Consider the following 10,926-nt stretch of genomic DNA (forward strand, 5'->3'; position numbering starts at 1 on the left):
GGTTTGATAGCCATTTAAAGGATAAATACATCAAGGTTGGTGATAAAGTTCTTATGTACGGGGTACGTAATGAAAAGAAGAAATTTAAAATACGCTGGTAAGGGACCATATCGAGTGTGTGAAATTACCCCGCAAGGTACCATTCGTGTGGAGACTCTAGATGGAGTTGAAACCATTGGATTCCTTAATGGGAGTAAATTCAAAAGATATTATGATCCTCTAAGCCAAGAAGAGTTACAAGCCATCCATCAAAAGAAGGCTTCCAAGGAACAAGCAGAGCTTAGAAAAATCCAAGCAAGAGTTGAGGCTCGAGAACGACAACAACGTCTTAGACGCCAACGAGAGGCTAATCTGGGAATCACACAAGCATTTTTCGAGGACACAGATGACGACTCATTAGAATCTGAGCCACCCCTACGATACCTAATTGAGCTAAATAGCCCCTATGGGAAAGTACTATACAATGCCTTATTAGATACGGGAACTAAATACAATTTGTTATCCTATGGAGTTTGGTGTCAATTAGGGAAACCGACCCTATCCTGGAGTACGATGCAAGTCAAGGGCATTAATAAAAAGAAAACTGCTATTCTTGGAGTCCTTCAGACCCCTGTTGTCTATGACAATGGAAGCATAGTGCAGAGGTTTCTAGTCATGCCCGCGGGAGCTATGGAAGGCAACGTAAACCTGGGACGCAGGTGGATGTTGGCAACCAAATGCACTATTGATTGGGATATTGGTAGTGTCATGACGCGACCACCGACTCTTACCCCTATCATTCAAGCAAATTCACCTACGTTGCAAACTCTAGCAAAGTTGAAGGATAGCCAACATTCACAAGCCAAGGTGGTTAACTCATCTTTGTCGGCTACCCATGAACCTAGCACTTCAACACTTGTAGTTGCAGCAAGCAGTAATATTGCAAGTACTCAACCTGCACGACCTAAGAGTACATATCAATGGGTTCCCAAGGCCTTACTTCCAACTACCTCAACCCTCCCATCCATTTCAAGAAAAAATTTCCCTGGAAAACCAAGAGCGCGCTCTAGGAGAGTCAAGACCAAATCACGATGGATTCCACAACGACTATTAGAAGCCCAAGGCTACTATGATGGAAATGAGCAAATTTGGGTACCTAAACGTAAAATGTGTCCTTCCCTATCGACAACAAACCCATATGAGTCAAACAATGTAACGCTAAAGCCAATGGCAGACCGTGGGAAGGGAAAGATCACAGAATGCTACACACCTAGTCCAGAGTTAGTTTGGGCTCCAAGGCAAAACCAATTTATTCCACCTAGCTCAGGAAGGGGGGAGTTCCATGAAGCTTCTAGCTCCTCATGTAATACATCCATAGAGGTAAAAGCTTCTACACATCCTCCACCTACAATAGTGGACCTCCATGAAGCTACAAAGGAATCCACACCTTCCTGTGTTCAAGAATCACCTGATGAACCACTTCAAGTTCGATCCTGGGAGAGTACCTTACCGCCCTTGCAACTCGACTAGGCACCTAAGGTAATAGAAAACTACTGGCAAAATCCTTCACCTATAACAACTTGGAACAACTGGTTTCAAAGGGTGACGACATCATTTCAAACGGTATGATCTACCCAAGGAAGGGGGGAGTGTTTGTGGACATCCATTATTCACTTGCTTCCCTCTCAACCTTTCTTCCTGACCTCTTAATCTCCAATCTTAGGGAATGTATATATAAAGCCTTATACTCACAAAAACAAGATAAAAAAGTAAAAGAGCAAGAGCCATAACACAAAATCATAAAAACAAATTCTGCACAAGAACACAACCCTTGTAATATTTGCACTCTAACCATCATCTATTTGTGTGTACAGATATGGCTAGTACGCTAGAGTCATCCACTCCTGCCTTGGGTGAGAGGTACCCTCGTTCCTTTTCACAAATATTTCACATGGTCTTTCCAGTGCTTGCATGTGAATGGGATTTGATAGGTACGCTAGCATGTGAGAGGAATTTTGAGGAGTTAGAATGGCTGATACGTCTCTTGACCACGTCTGATCCATACTTAGTAGAGAGCGTTTCTCCCATTGCACAAGCCTACCCTTTTGACCAAGATGACTATAGGCGTCTAGTGACCTTCTTAGTAAACAAGGGCACCTATGATGAAAAAGAAAATTTACAGGACTGCACAGATGGCACATATGGTCTAATGGATGATGACTTTGTTTATCTCGACGATGAGGATAGGGGTTTAGCATTAGGGTTTCTCCCCAACCTCTACAATATCCTATTCCCTTCACTCTCTAGGGGGAGTGCAAATAATTAGGTTAGGGTTCCTTATGTTTTTTGTTGTGTTCAATAAGTGTTGGTACCTTTTCCCACTAATGTGCCTCCTGGAGGTATTCCTTTTGTTTTCTAGTGTGTACAGGAGCGTGTTGCTATTGATAGGATTTGGACCTTCATGGAACCTTTCTCTCGTTCACACTTCAGATCAAGCGCCTAATATTCACCACATTTGCTTAGTATCAAACATTTAATTCAATGTATTCTTTTGTCATAATCACTTGTCTAGGTTTAAAAATCAAGCTGTCCGACTAAGCTAGTTTGACCAAGCTAGGTGTTAGAAATCTTCTCTTAATACCATGGGGAAATGTACTAGGGCTTTCTAGTGGACTTGACCCTATTGACCTTTAGCTTAAGTATTATAAAGGGAGTTTACTAGTGTGATGAGCCTGGGGAGGTGTATCAGAGTTATATGACCCCCCAAAGCTACAAAATTAAAATGATGAAAACAAACAACACAAAAAAATATCAAAGTGCCACTATGTAAAATTTTAAGCTGGAAGAGAAATCTCTGCTTAAATTGGTACTCCACTCACATGTATCGCCTATGGTACTAGAGCCCTAGAGGTTCCCAGTGTGGGCGCTTTTCCTTGAAAAGAAAAAAACCCAAGGCATACAAAATAAGCACACACATCAAAATTGAATCACTGTGAAAAGACTTTGGGGGGTCAAAGCAAAGGTAATCAGTCAGGCGATGATTTCATGAGAAATTCCTTTTATCGTAGCTTAACTACAAGGTCCTCTAGGTATAGCCTCTAGTCAGCCCTCGAACATGAAATACTTGGCTCTCGCGATTAAACAACTTAATTAACCAGAGAAAATTAAGAAGCTTACCCATGGTATTAATAGTCGATCTCTAGTGCCTTTCGACCGTTAAATTAGCGACCCCAGACTTGTTTAATTTTTTACCTTTACATCTGTTTATGCATTTGATTACATTGCAATTTAATGCTTATTGCTGACAAATTGTTTAAAATTCTGTTACCAATCAATTGTCTGCCTAAAATTGCATATGCTTTTTAATTGCTTATGAGAATGCAATTATTGTGAAATGTTGTTTGATTTTGCAGTGACTGAAGAAGGCTAAGGACATTCATCTCAAATGTTCTTCCACCTCGACCAACGAGCTTCAACTCAATAGCTTTCGAGGACGGAATCTACATCAGGAAGGGGGGCATGTTAACCCTCACGGCTCACGGACACCCTATCACCTACGAGACGGACGTTGTAACCTACGGTGGACATTGTATTATTTATTTGGTAGAGTCAGGTACCGGGCTTGTCGGTCCAATAGGAAAAGGGTAAGAGTGATCGCCGATGAGAGGCGCACTCTAACTGGGACATTCAAGGGATTAGTTGGCTAAGCATGGGCCCCAAGTGTGAATGGGGTGAGCTCATATAAAAGCCAACTAAACCTAAAATTCACAGATTCTCTCATTTGTGCAATAGAAGAGTGCTCTTGCTCCATCTCCATCTCCATCTTGTGTGTGTGTATGTGAGAGAGAGAGAGAAAGAGAGAGAGTGCAATCGAGCATTGCGGCGGCATGACGGCGATGAAGCGGTTGAGCGCGACGTAGCGGCGTCTCCTTCTTCTTCGCGGCGAGGAATCCTCCACGACAGGAGCATAGAGCGGTGAGTGACACACCATTTCCCTCTTTTGAGCTTACTAGTTAAGCTAGTTGTGTGCTTGGAGCCGTCTGTGGCTCGCACACAGTGTTAGGCAAGTCCCTTGCTTCGACAGTGCGGCAAGGAGCACACAACCATGGTCATCAATGCGAATAGCATACTCTTCATTAGGATCCAGGTAAACATGAGCTCCATGACGATTAGTCTTATAAAAAGAGAGTATGTGCTTATAGCGCATTGTTGTTCCGGTTTTTGAATGAGTCGATTAGGAAGAGATTTCAGATGTTGAATCTGAAAAATTGTCTGAGACTTCTTCAAGGATAGTGTGTAAGGGATTGCCTTAATTCACACTTTCTTCGGTGGATACTCTACTAGAGATCTCTTCAAATATGCTTTGATTAGCTAGTATACAACCAGATCTAAGGTTCGTATAGACTTGTGAAGCCCTGGATAGAGTACTTACCATCAGATTGACTTGTTGTCAACTTCTTCCACTTGACTTGATTGCAACTTCGGTCAAGCTTTCAATTCCTTGTCTGCAACCGGATTCCTGTATCAATTTTAATCAAGTTAGCTATTCTTTCACAAAGATTGTACAATTCTTGCTAACTATTGTGACTGGTCTATGTGTATCTCTTCAAATTGAGCTAAGTGAGTCAGCAGTTGAGACCTTCAGATGCTACTTTTGCAAAAAGTCAAAGGACTAATCTGCAACCTGAAAACTAAGTGAACATGTACCAATTTGGATATGATTGAAACTAATACTACCCGGTGGCCTTGTATTATGTTGTTCTATCACAGTACAAGTTTAAAAGTAAAAAATGGTGTCTCTGTGTAGTAGTAGTAAATAATTACGATTATTTACTTTTCTCAATTTTTTGCACTTTTTTGGCTTTGTTTGCCAAGTATACAACTTGTTAAGGTCTCTGGACAAGTTTCACTAAGAATTGGAACAAAATTTGTTCAAGTTATCATCTGTTTTGTGTCTGTAGACTCAGTTTTCAAGAATCTGGCTTAAGTCTCACTTTTGTGATCCACATTTTATCAAAATTGATTTGTGTGGTGTACCCGGGGGATTCACTCTATATATAAAACGAGACACCACCTGCGAGCGCACAACTTTGATAAAACCCCTATATACGACTCATATTAGGAAATCTGACCCCCTTTCTACACTTACACGACAGTCAATGAAAAAAACTATCATACCCCTATCTTACATATAAAATTTTAGGTCTCACATGATCTAACTGAGTAAAACTAGTCAAAGAGTGTGTAGCATATTGACTGGCAACGTACTAAGGAACCACTTCTATTGATAACTAGATGTACCCTTAATGTGTTTTAGTTTGACTTTTAAACTATGTGTCCGATCACGCTGCCACTCTGGCTACTTGTCGGCTAGTTGTCCAATTCTGACCCATCCAAAGCTGGTGAAAATCAACCCTTAACCTACTCCCAATCACCCCTTATCTATGACCGGCTTGATGCAAAATTTGATATGTGACCTGATAAAAAACCTCCCCTAAAGTTCTAGTGCACATCACTAACCAATTGTTACGAATAATCAACCCGGGTGAGTTCCACCCCCTCCCCCCCCCCCTAAATATGATACCCCCCTCCCTTATTTTTAAGCTTGAGAGATGAATTATTGGGGGCCTACCCCTAACTTATACGCTTATGTAACTTGTAAAAAAACCCCCCTCCCCTGCACTTACATGGTGCGGTAGTTTTTCCATGGTGAATCCCCCGAGGTGGTGTACTTGATATGCTTGACCTTGTGGTATACTCAAATGTGCAAGATTATTATTTTGTAGTAGATGTAAATAATCGTGATTATTTACTCCAACTATTTTTTTGCAAGTTTTTGTCCCAATCCTGACACAGATCTGTTAAGTATCTCAAATTAAGCTCCCTAAACAAGTTTCATCAAGTTTGGACAATTTTTGTTCAATCGGTCATCAGTTTTGTATCTGCAGACTGACTTTGCAAATTTGGCCACAATTTTCAATCCAATGATCCAAATCTTACCAAATTTGAATTGTGGGATTATTATAACATGCGAAAGCTAGTGGTATGCTGACTTGGTCAAAAAAATTGAAAAATGGGAAAGATATAAATAATCGCAATTATTTACTTCTGGCAAATTTTTGCATCTTTTTGGTCAACTGAGCATATACACATGTTTATCACATCAATATAAGCCTATGAATCAAGTTTCATTGAGTTTGAACAAAATTTCCCCCAATTTACACTCAAGTTTCCGAGAGTCAGAACAGAATTTAGTTTTTACCAATTTTGGTCAATTTGGTGATCCAAATTCTATGGGCCTTTACAAAAGCTGTTTGTACACATGCATAAAATCTATGGTATCAACCTTGGTCACTTTTGGGCTGAAAGTAAATAATTACGATTATTTACTTTAGGCCTAAAATGAACACTTTTTTGCACTTTGCTTGGAGAGTCTTTCCATGAGCTATTTTAAGCCTCTGAGTCAAGTCAAAACTTAATTTGGCCTAAAAGGTCAAGAAAAAGTAAATAATCTGAGTGTTTGCAAGCTCTTGAAATTTTTACCTCAATGTGCCCTTGAGCTTACCCATTGGTTCATACAACTTTTAATCATACTCTCCAATTGGATTGAGTGGTTGGCTGTCTTTCGGTGCTATTTCCTAGCCGTAGACTTGAAATTTTGCAACTTCACATAACAACTCACAATTGATTCTTTTGGAGAGAGCAATGTTCTGAAATCCACCTCGGATTCTACTTACCCTACTCCTAGATTCTACTGCAAAGGGGTTGTGGAAAGTGTCCGCAAACACTTGTTTTCTTGTTTTTTATGGTTTCTTGAGCATTGATCTTAAGACTTGTCTCGTCCATCAATCATTCTCGAAATCTTAATCTAATTCTACAATCCTACAATTCTAAAGGTACTCGGCAAGTACGATTACTTCCAAGCTACCTCTACACAGCAAAAGACAACAATCTTAAGCTATGCGATTTTAAAAAGAAAGTTTTTACTCTAGCTAACTCTAGAGGAAGTTAAAGGATAACTTCACAAGCCGCTCCTGTTTTTTCCTAGTTTAGGTCTCTTCGATCCCGACAGTGGCGCCAAATGTGGGACGGGTGTCTAACCTCACTCCTATCTTATTGCAGACATAACGAGAACCACGAATATAATTGTCAATCCATGGGACGAAGTTGACTCAACTAGTGCATAGAGGCTATAAGAGATTTTCAATCTCTTGGAAAACAACAAAGAACTCGCATCTAACTCAAGCTACACTCAAATGACTGAAATCACCAAAAGCTAATCGCTCATCGGCAAACAAATCACATCCGTTGCAACATCAAATGACATCTAGACGTAACGGAACTTCTATGACAGGTTTATAAGACCTAAGCACACATGCTTATGGTCTCAAATCTCACTTTAGGTCAAGTGAAAAAATCACGATTATCAACAGCGGTGAGTTTTTGACATAGTCGTTTTCGATCGAGAATGCATCTAAATGCTTAGCAATCATGTCCCAATACTCTGTCTATAATTAGTTATTGATTTTAAAGTTTAAATTCCTAGTTATGATGAGATTAGGCCGCGGGTCGGCGATGCCAAAAGCTACGAAATATCGTAAAATGCTTACCTCAATGAGTAGAGCTCTGACATGCAGTTGCAATGCAATAGATGCAACTGCAATGTGACAACCGGGGAAGGAGTAGGAAGCGCGAGAAGGAGAGAAGTGAGCGTCGTTATCTCACGCTGTATTTCATTATCCAAAAATTTATGAAAAACTTACAAAAATTGGCTTTTATACCTTAGCCAAGGTTTTTGGTGGTCAAAACTAATAGTTTGGGAGCTCTAACTAAAGATAGGTTGATACAATCTGAAAGTTTGTAGCCCCGGCTCATCAATTACAATATTTATCTCAAAATAAGAGTTACAATATTCTCGATTAATCAAAATTAAAAATGTTTTTACAATGAGAGCTCCAAAAAATGGTATCCGAGCTAGCTTATTGCTAACAAGGAGACCATAAGAATGGAAGAGAACCACGCTTCACCCAATGCCCATCAACTCACGATAGTGCTAAAATTAATGGTTGGAGAGACTTTTAGTGAGTGCATCTGTGTTTTCTGACATAGGAATCTTCACTAAATCAAGGCTCTTGTTTGCCAGAAATTCACGACTAAAGTGATAACGCACATCAATGTGTTTCATTGTGGAATGAAACACTAGATTGTTAGCCAAGACAATAGCACTCTGGCTGTCGCAATGAAGAACTGATGTACACTGCTCCAATCCAAGATCTTTAACTAAGCGAGCAAGCCAAATAGCTTCTTCGCATGCCTCACTCAATGCAACATACTCTGCCTCTATCGTAGAAATGGATGTACACTCTTGAAGAACGGATCTCCAAGAAATAGCAGAACCAAAAAATGTGTAAATCCAACCTATTGTTGATTTACAATTGTCAACACAACGTTCATAATCACTGTCTACAAATCCATGAATGGACGACTCTCCATGACCATAGCATAACTGTCTATCTGCAGTGCCACTTAAGTATTTGAGAATCGACATCATCCCAATGCTTTTTACCAAGGTTAGACATAAATCTGCTAACAACTCCCACTACATGTGCAATGTCAGGTCTTGTAGCCACCATGGCATACATGAGACTACCACAAGAAGCATAAGGAACCTTAGCTATCACAGCTTTTTCCTCGGCAAATTTGGGACAGTCGTTCTTGCTAAGGTTCAAATATGCAGGCAATGGAGTACTCAAAGCCTTCCCCTTCTGCATGTTGAAACAATCAAGAACCTTGTGCACATACTCTTTTTGAGAAAGGTACAACAACCTCTTCTTACGGTCACGAGTAATGCGCATACCCAAAATGTGGTTGGCTTCACCCAAATCTTTCATATCAAATTGACTTTTCAGTCTGGTTTTCAAGTCAGCAATGTCCTTCTTGGAATGACCAGCAATAAGCATGTCATCTACATAAAGGATAAGCATAATAAGTTGTCCATTGGGTTGTCTTTGCACGTAAAGACATGGATCCTCATTACTGCGCTTATAGCATAGGGAACGCATAAATGCATCAAACTTTTGATACCATTATCTGGATGATTGCTTCATACCATACAGACTTTTCAAAAGCTTACATACCAAATGTTCCTTGCCCTCTAGCACAAACCCTTCAGGTTGTTACATATAAATATCTTCTTCGAGATCACCATGTAAGAAAGTTGTAATGACATCCATGTTGGGGTGTAATACAAGTGGCCATGGGAAACCACCCTTACTTACATTTTTCTTCCTAATCAATATAGGGAGAGAAAGTGAGAGAGTTGAATACTCTCACTTTCCACTCCACTAATCCACTGTGTTGTGCAGCTTCTCCTTTTTCCCCTATTCCCCCTTATACACTCTCCATTGCTAGTGCACCTATACACACATGCATCCACATGCACGTGCACTCCACAATTGGTATCAGAGCTACGACGATTGGTGGCAATGATCCCTTAGTGGCAACGGTGAGCTTTCCTATCATAGTGGAGCTTGAAGCTCAAACTTGAGCTTCGCGGAGTAGATCCTGCAAGGATTGGCGGCATCGACGAATCTTGAGCTTTGGTGCATTCTTGTGTGTACAACCCTTCTCTTTGAGAGGGATCGTGAGAAAGAATAAAGAGAATGGCAAAGAAATGGAACAAAGTTATGTGTTGCAACTTGCAACTTGCAACTTTTTTTAAAAAAAAAGAGCCTGTGTTTTTTTCAATGAAATTGAACTTTAATGTTCAATTTGGGTTGAGCTTGAAACAAAGGGAGGAATTGTTACATTGGAAGCAAAAGAACCTTAATGTTCACTTTGGGTTGAGCTGGAAACAAAGGGAGGAATTGTTAGCTTGGAAGCAAAAGAAGGGTTTTCAACTTGAAAGCTTAATGAGTGCTCTACTTGAAGGAACATTAGCAAAGCTAATTTGATACTGAGCTTATGTTAGCTTGGAAAGAAAAGAATGCTTTTCAACTTAGAAGCTTAATGAGTATTGCACTTGAAGGAACATTAGCAAAGCTAATTTGACAGCGCCATTGAAAGATTATGGTTTGGTTTTTTTTTTTTTTTTTTTGGGGGGGGGGGGGGGGGGGGGAGGAGAGAGATTTGAAAAGAAGGGGGGAGGGGGGGGGGGATTAAAGCAAAGGGTGTGTGTATTTCTCATACACACAGAGTCAGAAATACACATTGAAAGCCGTTTCATAGCACTGGCCACAGTTCTGTGAAACAGAGAATTGATTTTTTTTTCTCTCAACTTTAAGAGTGTGTGCAAAGGTGTGTGCACACACATGCGAGCGAGAGAGAAAGTGTCGGCATCGAAAAGCCAAAAAAAAAAAAGCTACAAAAAACAAGGAGTGGAGAGTCAATGGGCTTTCCTATTCCCGCATTCGAGAAAAAAGCAAGGAGTATGTGTCCACACACATACACACACAGGCGGTGAGTAAGCCCGAATATCACCTGGCATCGGCCCATTTCTTTGGTTTCTTCTCGACTTTGGATTTCGGCAACCGACATCCATTTTGACACCGATTTTGGCGTTCTTCTCTATGGCATTGAGCATTGACGGCTCGGCTTGGCGCATCGGTTTTCGACACTGATCTACGGCTATTTGGCTAGCCACTCCCGTCTGACGACAGAAGACGACATCGACATCAGCGATTAGAGCCGTTTCGACATTGATTCTCACATTTCGGCATCGGCACGACATTACTCCCATTACAGGTAGATTTTCGACATCCGACTCGACATCGATTTCACACGGACGACATTTTCTTGAGTTTAACAACTCTACGTGCCACACGCACGGGTGAGGTGCCTCTACCATAGAAGAGTGACACCCGACATCGGCATCGAGCACAACAATCGCTTTGTATGCATGGTTTTCAACTACAACACCTTTGGCGGCTATTCGACTAGCGCATTTCC

The sequence above is a fragment of the Adiantum capillus-veneris genome, chromosome 16 (genome assembly GCF_014529385.1).
Source record: "Adiantum capillus-veneris isolate H3 chromosome 16, ASM1452938v2, whole genome shotgun sequence".
NCBI lineage: Eukaryota > Viridiplantae > Streptophyta > Polypodiopsida > Polypodiales > Pteridaceae > Adiantum > Adiantum capillus-veneris.